Source organism: Giraffa tippelskirchi, chromosome 5 (assembly GCF_054371585.1).
Source record: "Giraffa tippelskirchi isolate mGirTip1 chromosome 5, T2T-mGirTip1v1.2.pri, whole genome shotgun sequence".
Lineage (NCBI taxonomy): Eukaryota > Metazoa > Chordata > Mammalia > Artiodactyla > Giraffidae > Giraffa > Giraffa tippelskirchi.
In genome coordinates, this window is record NC_137279.1 from 88,188,139 (window position 1) to 88,197,791 (window position 9,653).

The following is a 9,653-nucleotide window of genomic DNA, read 5'->3' on the forward strand; positions in this document are numbered from 1 at the left end:
TAGAGTTGGATTACTGTGATATTGAATGGTTTACAATGGAAACAAACAGAGGTCATTTTGCCATTTTTGAGGTTGCACCCAAGTACTGCATTTCAGACTCTTGCTGACTATGAGGGCTACTCCATTTCTTCTAAGGGGTTCTTGCCCACAGTAGTATACATAATGGTCATCTGAATTAAATTTGTCCATTCCAGTCCATTTTAGTCAACTGATTCCTAAAATGTCAATGTTCACTCTTGCCATCTCCTGTTTGACCACTTCCAATTAACCTTGATTCATGGACCTAACATTCCAGGTTCCTCTGCATCATTTTCCTTTACAGCATCAGACTTTACTTTCATTACCAGTCACATCCACAACTGGGTGTTGTTTTCACTTTGGCTCTGTCTCTTCATTCTTTCTGGAGTTATTTCTCCACTGATCTCCAGTAGCATATTGGGCACCTACCAACCTGGGGAGTTCATCTTTCAGTGTCATATCTTTTTGCATTTTCATACTGTTCATGGAGTTCTCAAGGCAAGAATATTGAAGTGGCTTGCTATTCCCTTCTTCAGTGGATCACGTTTTGTCAGAAGTCTCTGCCATGACCTGTTTGTCTTGGGTGATCCTACATAGCATGGCTCATAGTTTCATTGAGTTAGACAAGGCTGTGATCCATGTGATCAGTTTGGTTAGTTTTCTGTGATTGTGGTTTTCATTCTGTCTGCCCTCTGATGAATAAGGATAAGAGGCTTATGGAAGCTTCCTGATGGGAGAGACTGACTGTGGGGGAATCTGGGTCTTATTCTAATGGGTGGGGCAATGTTCAGTAAACTTTTAATCCAATTTTCCATTGATGGGTTGGGCTGTGTTCCCTCCCTGTTGTTTAGAAAGAAAGAAAGTGAAGTTGCTCAGACTCTTTGCGACCCCATGGACACCAGGCTCCTCCGTCCATGGGATTTTCTAGGCAAGAGTACTGGATTGGGTTGCCATTTCCTTCTCCAGGGAATCTTCCTGACCCAGGGATCGAACCCAGGTCTCCCACATTGTAGACAGACGCTTTACCGTCTGAGCCACCAGGGAAGTCCAGACTTCCCTGTTGTTTAGCCTGAGACTAAGCTATGATAGAGGTAATGGTGACCTCTTTCAAAAGGACTTAGGCCCACACTGTTGTATTCAGTGCCCCTGACCCCACAGCAGGCCACTGTAAACCCATGCCTTCGCCACCCACCGGCAAGTCTGGCTCAGTCCCTTGTAGGGACACTGCCTCTTTCTCCTGGCTCCTGGTGCATACAAGGTTTTGCTTGTGCTCTCCAAGAGTCTGTTTCTCCATTCCTGTCAAAGTTCTGTAATCAAACCCCAGTGGCCTCCAAGGTCAAATTCCCTGGGATTTCTCAGTCCCTTTGCCATATCCCCAGGTTGGGAAATCTGTTGTGGGTCCTTAAGAACTTTCTTAACAGTGCAAGAATTTCTTTGGTATAATTGTTCTGCAGTTTGTGCATCATCTGCTCAGTGGCTTTATGGTGGGGCTAATGGTGACCTCCTCCAAGAGGGCTTATGCCACATGCTACATATCCCAGGTCTGCTACAGCCAGAGCACCTGTCCCTGTGGCAGGCCACTGCTGATCCATGCCTCCGCAGGAAACACTCAAACACTCAAAGTCAGGTCTGGCTCAGTCTCTGTGGAGTCACTTGGTGGTTGGGGGTGACATAATTCCTTTTATCTTGCCTTGGGAAGCTGGCTTCTTTTTAATTGACAGTGTAATAGCTGTAACTTCTTGTATCTTGAGATTCATATATTTACTTAGGCTGTAACATTAGAGTACTTGAAAACTTCAGGATGGTGGAGTGTGTAGTTTTAGTTAACATTCAGTGAGTGCTTCTTGGGTGCTAGGTTCTCTTCTAATACTTGACATGTATTAATTCATTAATCTTCACAACAGCTTTATGAGATGGATATTTTTAAAAATCATTTCCACTCGATAGACAGAGTGGACACTCTATGTCCCATGGACAGAGAAGCCTGGCGGGCTACAGTTCATAGGGTAGCAAAGAGTCACACAACTGAAGTGACTTAGCTTGAATAGAAGAGGAAACTGAAGTACAAAGAGATTAAGTAGCCTGCTCTGTGTTTTGTAGTCAATGAGAATTTGAACCCAGGAAGTCTAAGAGGAAGGAAAGGAAGGGGAGGACAATTAGGATAGTAGCCTCTGCCCATGGAGAGCTTCTCCAGAGGCTGGTCATGTTGATGATGTACAATCCAGAGAGAATGTCTCCTTAAGTTTGTGTCTCCTTAAATTTGTGGATCAGTGGTCCCCAATCTTTTTGGTACCAGGACTGTTTTTGTGAAAGACAATTTTTCCACAGAGCGGGAGCTGGGGGATGGTTTTGGGGTGATTCAAGTGCAGTAGGGTTTGTGCTCCTTTGAGAATCTAATGCTACTGCTTACCTGACAGGGGGTGGAGCTCAGGTGTTAATGCGAGTGATGGGGAGCCACTGCAAATTTGGATGAAGCTTTGCTTACTTGCCCACTGCTCACCTCCTGCTGTACGGCTCAGTTCCTAACAGGCCATGGACTGGTACTTGTCCATGGTCCAGGGGTGGGGGACCCCTGCTCTAGGTGCCTCTCTCACTTCACTCTAGTACTGGCCCTGTGGCTAGAACATAGCTGTCTAGAGAGGAGCTGCAGGACGTGGGGCCAAGAATGGTTGCCAAGCCCAGAAAAAGAGTCTTACAACCTAGGAGCTAGGGACTAAATGTTCGTGTCTCCCCAACATTTACATGTTGAAATCAAACTCCACATATGATGGTATTAGGAAGTGGGAGATGATGAGGTCAAGAGGCTGAAGCCCTCAAGAATGGGATTAATGTCCTTATACAGGAGATCCCAGAGTTTGTGCCATGTGAGAACACAATGAGAAGATGACTGTCTATGAATCAGGAAGCAGACTCACCAGACACCACATCTGCTAGTGACTTAAACCTTGACTTCCTAGCTTCCAGAACTGTGAGAAGTAAACTTCTTGTTTATTAGGAACCCAGTCTATGGTATTTTTGTTTTAGTGGCCCAAAGGGACTAAGACAACAGACTAAAGGCAGTGGTGATCCAGCAGGTATTTAAAAAAAAATAATTTTATTTATTTTTGGCTGTGCTGGGTCTTCATTGTTCCTTGGATTTTTTTGTCTAGGTGTGGCAAGTGGAGGCTACTCTAGTTGTGGAGCACAAACTTCTTATTGCATTGGCTTCTCCTGTTGCAGAGCACAGGCTCTACGGTGCTTGGTCTTTAGTAGTTGTGGCATGTGGGTTCAGTATTTGTGGAGCATGGGCTTAGTTGCTCTGCAGCACACGGCATCTTCCTGGATCAGAGATCAAACCCTTGTCTCCTGCATTGGCAGATGGATTCTTTACCACTGAGTCAGCAGAGAATGCCCTAGCAAGTGTTTTAAAGCAGAGGAATGGCATAATTCAAGGACTTGTAGAAAGCTTACTCCAACAGCGGTAGTGAAAGGTGGATGGAAGGAATGAGACTGCAGTATGAGAAGACAGGTAAGGGGCTTTTAGGGAGCCCAGGTAAGAGCATAAAAGTAGCGATAGCCTGGGTGGGAGGAGAGAACAAAGGTGAGAGATGGTTCAAAGGTTTTGATAATAATAAATATAATCACTAATATCTGTTGAGTAATTACTATAGGTAAGGCTTTGTGCTTGGAGGTTTCCCTCCTTTTCTCTTTTAATTCTCTCTTAATTTTCTCTTTTAATTCTCTTTTCCTCTTTAACTTCTCTCAACATTTTGACATGTTTTCTCTTTTAATTCTCAAATCAATCCTACTTCATTGATGTTCCTGTTAGCCCCATTTTAGAGATGAGGAAAAGTGAAAGTGAAGTCTCTCAGTCGTGTCTGACTCTTTGAGATCCCATGGGCTATAGCCTACTGGGCTCCTCCATCCATGGGATTTCCCAGGCAAGAATACTGGAGTGGGTTGCCATTTCCTTCTCCAGGGGATCTTCCTGACCCAGGGATCAAATCTAGGTCTCCCGCATTGCAGGCAGATGCCTTACCGTCTGAGCCACCAGGGAAGCCAACTGAGGCTTATTGAGGGAAATGTCATTGGAAGGACCTTCTTTAAAGTTGTGAACGTAGATGAGTCTTGTGATACACAGACTCCAAATGGAGTATCACTTAAATATAGTAATTAAGTACAGTAAAAATCTAAAATAATGTGAATTCTGATATAATGCAGTCAGCAAGTGGGGTCTTGTATTATCCTAGCCCCTGTGGTCATACAGGGAAGGCTAATGTTCTCATTGGGCTGTGGATGCAAAGGCACCTAGTGCTGGAAAGCAGAGAGGAGGCAGGTTGGTCCCAGCATCTCCAGTTTCTCAGTGTCCTTGAACCAGACCAGCAAAGGGTACAAATGCCTGGAAAATGCTACTGTCCTGGAATCCAGCCAGTCATAGGCTTTTATCTACTGGGCATTGCCCACAGATAGCATCAAACCCTAGCCTGGGCTATGATTTGGATCCTGAAGCCATAGTCCTAAATTTAGTTGCATAGACTCACCATGAGTCCCTAGTTAGCTCTTCGTGAACTCTGCAACTAAGGCAACCCTGCATTTTACACAACTGCACTTTTTTGGACTTTACTTTTAATGTTGTGTGGGGTTCTAATATGTATAAACTCCTAAAGTTTGGAAGAATATGAAAAGAGTATAGAATTTTGACAAGTTCAAAACTCCTTACACCTAAATGGAAAGAGAGTTAAATATCTTAAGAAAAAAAGAAATGCAAAGGAAAAATCAAGTTCTGTAGCTGCAGGAAGGGGAAGAATTAGAGAATACCACAGTGAGCAAGTTGAATCTAGAGGACACAAGCTATAAGACCAGCCTTGTAGAGGGCATCAGCAAAGCAAGTAAATAGAACCTCAGCTAACATCTCTGTGATGCTTGGTCATTAAGCAACTGTCTTTGGCTGAGAGGACTTCCTTGGCAGCTCAGTGGTAAAAGAATTAGCCTGCAATGCAGAAGATGGCCTGCAATGCAGGAGACGCGAGTGTGATCCCTGGGTCAGGAAGATCCCCTGGAGAAGGAAATGGCAACCTACTCCAGTATTCTTGCCTGGAGAATCCCGAGGACAGAGAAGCCTGGTAGGCTACAGTCCCACTTCAAAGAATAGAACGTGACTGAGTGACTAAACCACTTGGCTGAGAAGGTTCCCCAAGGAATAACTGGCCTGGAGGCTATTGTTTTCTTTGTAGTTATGAATCTTTCAATCCTGGAAGGGTTCAGAATAGACATGTTCAAGATATTAATTAATACAATTGTTGAGGCATATGTATTGTTTGAGAAATTTAGCTTATTAAAGTAATAGTTAACTTCGTGGTTCTGATTTGAACTGTGTAGTTGAGTAATTGATTTACATTAAGGATTTTAGTTGGAAATCTTATCAAGTGTATATGAGGTATTGAATATTTTAAAACAAATTAAGAATTGCCATAATTAAAACTTCAAAGTGTTAGATTTATAAGCCTTCTTTAAGTATTTGGGAGGGCTTATTTGTTGATCAAACCTTTAAAAGGAAATTAAATATATAACACTTGATAGTGAGATTTGAAGTTCTTGTTGTTCAATCACCCAGTCGTGTCCACTCTTTGCTACCCCATGGACTGTAGCACACCAGGCCTCCCTGTCCTTCACCTTCTCCCAGAGTTCACCCAACTTCATGTCCATTGCATCAATGATGCCATCCAGCCATCTCATCCTCTGACTCCCTCTTCTCCTTCTGCCCTCAAGCCTTCCCAGCATCACGGTCTTTTCCAATGAGTCAGCTGTTCACTTCAGGTGACCAAAATATTAGAACTTCATCCTCAGCATCAGTCCTTCCAATGAGAATTCAGGGTTGATTTCCTTTAAGATTGACTGATTTGATCTCTTTGCTCTCCAAGGAACTCTCAAGAGTCTTCTCCAGCACCACAATTCAAAGACATCAATTTTTTGGTGCTCTGCCTTCTTTACAGCCCAGCTCTCACAACCATATGTGACCACTGAAGAGATGACAGCCTTGACTATACAGACCTTTGTTGGCAAAGTGATATCTTTGCTTTTCAATATACTGTCTAGGTTTGTCATAGCTTTCCTGCCAAGAAACAGCTGTCTTCTGATTTCATGGCTGCAGTCATCATCCACAGTGATTTTAGAGTCCAAGAAAAGGAAATCTGTCACTGCTTCCACTTTTCCCCTTCTATTTGCCATGATATGATGGAGCTGGATGCCATGATCTTAGTTTTTTTAATATTTAATTTTAAGCTGGCTTTTTCACTCTCCTTCACCCTCATCAAGAGATTTAGTCCTTCTTTGCTTTCTTCCATTCAGTTCAGTTCAGTCGCTCAATCATGTCCAACTCTTTGCGACCCCAAGGACTGCAGCATGCCAGGCCTCCCTGTCCATCACCAACTCCCAGAGTTTACTCAAACTCATGTCCATTGAGTCGGTAATGCTATCCAATCATCTCATCCTCTGTTGACCCCTTCTCCTCCAGCCCTCAATCATTAGAGTGGTATCATTTGCATATCTGAGGTTGCTGATATTTCTCCTGTCTATCTTGATTCCAGCTTGTAACTCAACCAGCCTAGCATTTCTCATGATGTGCTCAGCATGTAAGTTAAATAAACAGGGTGACCAAAAAAAAAAAAAAAAAAAGCCTTGTCATACTCCTTTCTCAATCCTGAGCCAGTCAGTTGCATACAGGGTCCTAACTTACTTATTGACCTGCATACATGTTTCTCAGGATACAGGTAAGATGGTCTGGTATTCCCATCTCTTTAAGAGGGTTCCACAGTTTGTTATGAGCCACACAGTTCAAGGCTTTAGCGTAGTCGATGAAATAGAGGTAGATGTTTTTCTGGAATTCCCTTGTTTTCTCTATGATCCAGGAAATGTTGGCAATTTTTCCTCTAATTCTTCTTTCTTTTTTAAACCCAGCTTGGATATCTTGAAGTTCTTGGTTCATGTAATCCTGAAGCCTAGCTTGTAAGATTTTGAGCATGACCTTCCTAGCATGGGAAATGAGTGCAATTGTCCCATGGTTTGAACATTATTTAGTGCTGCCTTTCTTGGGAACTGGAATGAGGACTGACTTTTTCCAGTCCTGTGGCCACCGCTGGGTCTTCCAGATTTGCTGACATATTAAGTGCAGCATTTTGATAGCATCATCTTTTAGGGTTTTAAATAGCTCTAAAGCAATTCCATTAGCTTTATTGACAGCAGTGCATCCTAAGGTCTACTTGACTTCATGCACTAGAATGACTGTCTCTGGGTGACTGACCACACCATCATGGTTACTGGGGTCATTGAGATATTTTTTGTACAGTTCTTTTGTGTATTCTTTCTGTCTCTTCTTGATCTCTTCTGCTTCTTCTAGGTCTCTACCATTTCTGTCCTTTATTGTGCCCATCTTTGGGTGAAATGTTCCCTTGATATATACAGTTTTATTGAGGAGAACTCTAGTCTTTCCCCTTCTGTTTTTTTCCTCTGTTTCTTTGCATTGTTCATTGAAGAAGGTCTTCTTGTCGCTCCTTGCCATTCTCTGGAACCCAGTGTTTAGTTGGCTGTACCTTTCCCTTTCTCTCTTGCTTTTTGCTTCTCTTCCTTACTCATTTATTTGTAAAGCCTCCTCAGATAACCACTTTGCCTTCTTGTATTTCTTTTTCTTTGGGATGGATTTGGTCACTGTCTTCTGTACAATATTATAGATCTCCGCCCATAGTTCTTCAGGCACATTGGTTACTAGATCTAATTCCTTGAATTTATCCTTCACCTCCACTGCATATTCATAGGGAATTTGATTTAGGTTTTACCTGGCTGCCCTAGTGGTTTCCTCCACTTTGTTTAAACCTGAATTTTTCTATGAGAAGCTGATGGTCTAAGCCACAGTCAGCTCCAGGTCTTGTTTTTGCTGACTATATACAGCTTCTCCATCTTTGGCTACAAAGAATGTAATCAATTCTATTTCAGTATTGACCATTTGGTGATGTCCATGTGTAAAGTCGTCTCTTGTGTTGTTGAAAAAGTGTGTTTGCTATGACCAGTGCATTTTCTTGGCACAATTTTGTTAGTTTTTGCCCTGCTTCCTTTTGTACTCCAACGTCAAACTTGCCTGTTACTCCAGGTATCTTTTGACTTCCTACTTTTGCATTCCAATCCCCGATAATGAATAGAACATCTTTATTTGATGTTAGTTCTAGGTAGTCTTCTAGGTCTTCATAGATCTGATCAACTTTAGCTTCTTCAGCATTGGTGGTAGGGGCATAGACTTGAATATCTGTGATGTTGAATGGCTTGCCTTGGAAAGGAACCGAGATCATTCTTCTGTTTTTGAGGTTGCACCCAAGTACTGCATTTCAGATTCATTTGTTGATTATGAGGGCTACTCCATTTTTTCTTTGGGATTCTTGCCCGCAATAGTAGATATAATGGTCATCTGAATTAAATTTGCCCATTCCTGTCCATTTTAGTTCATTGATTCCTAAGATGTTGATGTTTATTCTTACCATCTCCTGCTTGACCACATCCAATTTACCTTGATTCATGAGCCTAGCATTCCAGGTTCCTACGCAGTGCAATACTGTTCTTTGCAGCATGAGATTTTACTTTCATCATCAGACACATCCATAACTGAGCATTATTTCTGCTTTGGACCAGCCATTCTTTCTGGGACTTTGTAGCTGTCCTCTGCTCTTCCCCTTTAGCATATTGGACACCTTCAGACCTGGGAGACTCATCTTTTGGTGTCATATCCTTTTGTCTTTTTATACAGTTCATGAAGTTCTCATGGCAAGTATACTGGAGTGGTTTGCCATTCCCTCCTCCAGTTGATCATGTTTTGTCAGAATTCTCCACTATGACCCGTCCATCTAGGGCATCCCTGCATGGCATGGCTCATAGCTTCATTGAGTTATGCAAGCCCCTTTGCCATGACAAGGCAGTGATCTGCCTTCTCTTAAGGTTGAAGTCCTTAAGAGAATCAGTTTATACATTTGTAAAACCAGTCAACTATTATCAAAAGTCCCTAGAAAGGTTTGCTAAAAGTTTCTTGACTTGTAAATAGACCAACATGATTTGTAAGCTGAACTGGCCTTAAGGCTGACCAAGGTTTTTAATTTGTTTTTAATAAACTGAATATGAATTCTTAAAAACAATATAGCCTATGAATGATTTTATATGCACTAAAACCATCTTTGGGGAAGTCTTATTGATTGGAAAGTAGTTTGCTAAGATCACAGGGCTAGCAAGCAGCAGAGGCAGGATTCAGATCACAAAGTTTCCCACCTATCCCACTGCATCCAATCCCCAGGCTAAGTCATCCACATCACTTTATTTTTCTATTGATGTGACTTTCTTTCCCACTGGCCTGTGAACAACATGCTTGCAGAGACTTCTTTTCATCTTTGAATCAGCAGTCTCAGTGCAATGCCTTGAATAAATGAGTGAGGAGAACCCAGTGAGAGTAGCATCCTGGAGCACCCCCAAGAGAGGGTTTCAAACAGGGAGGGTTGCAATATGAAATTCCACCAAGCAGTCACATAATATAAGGGCCAAATGGTCTATAGCATGTGACCAATGGGAGACCACTTGTGACCTTCTTAAAAGCAGCATGGATCCTCAAGTCTTGTCAGGACATA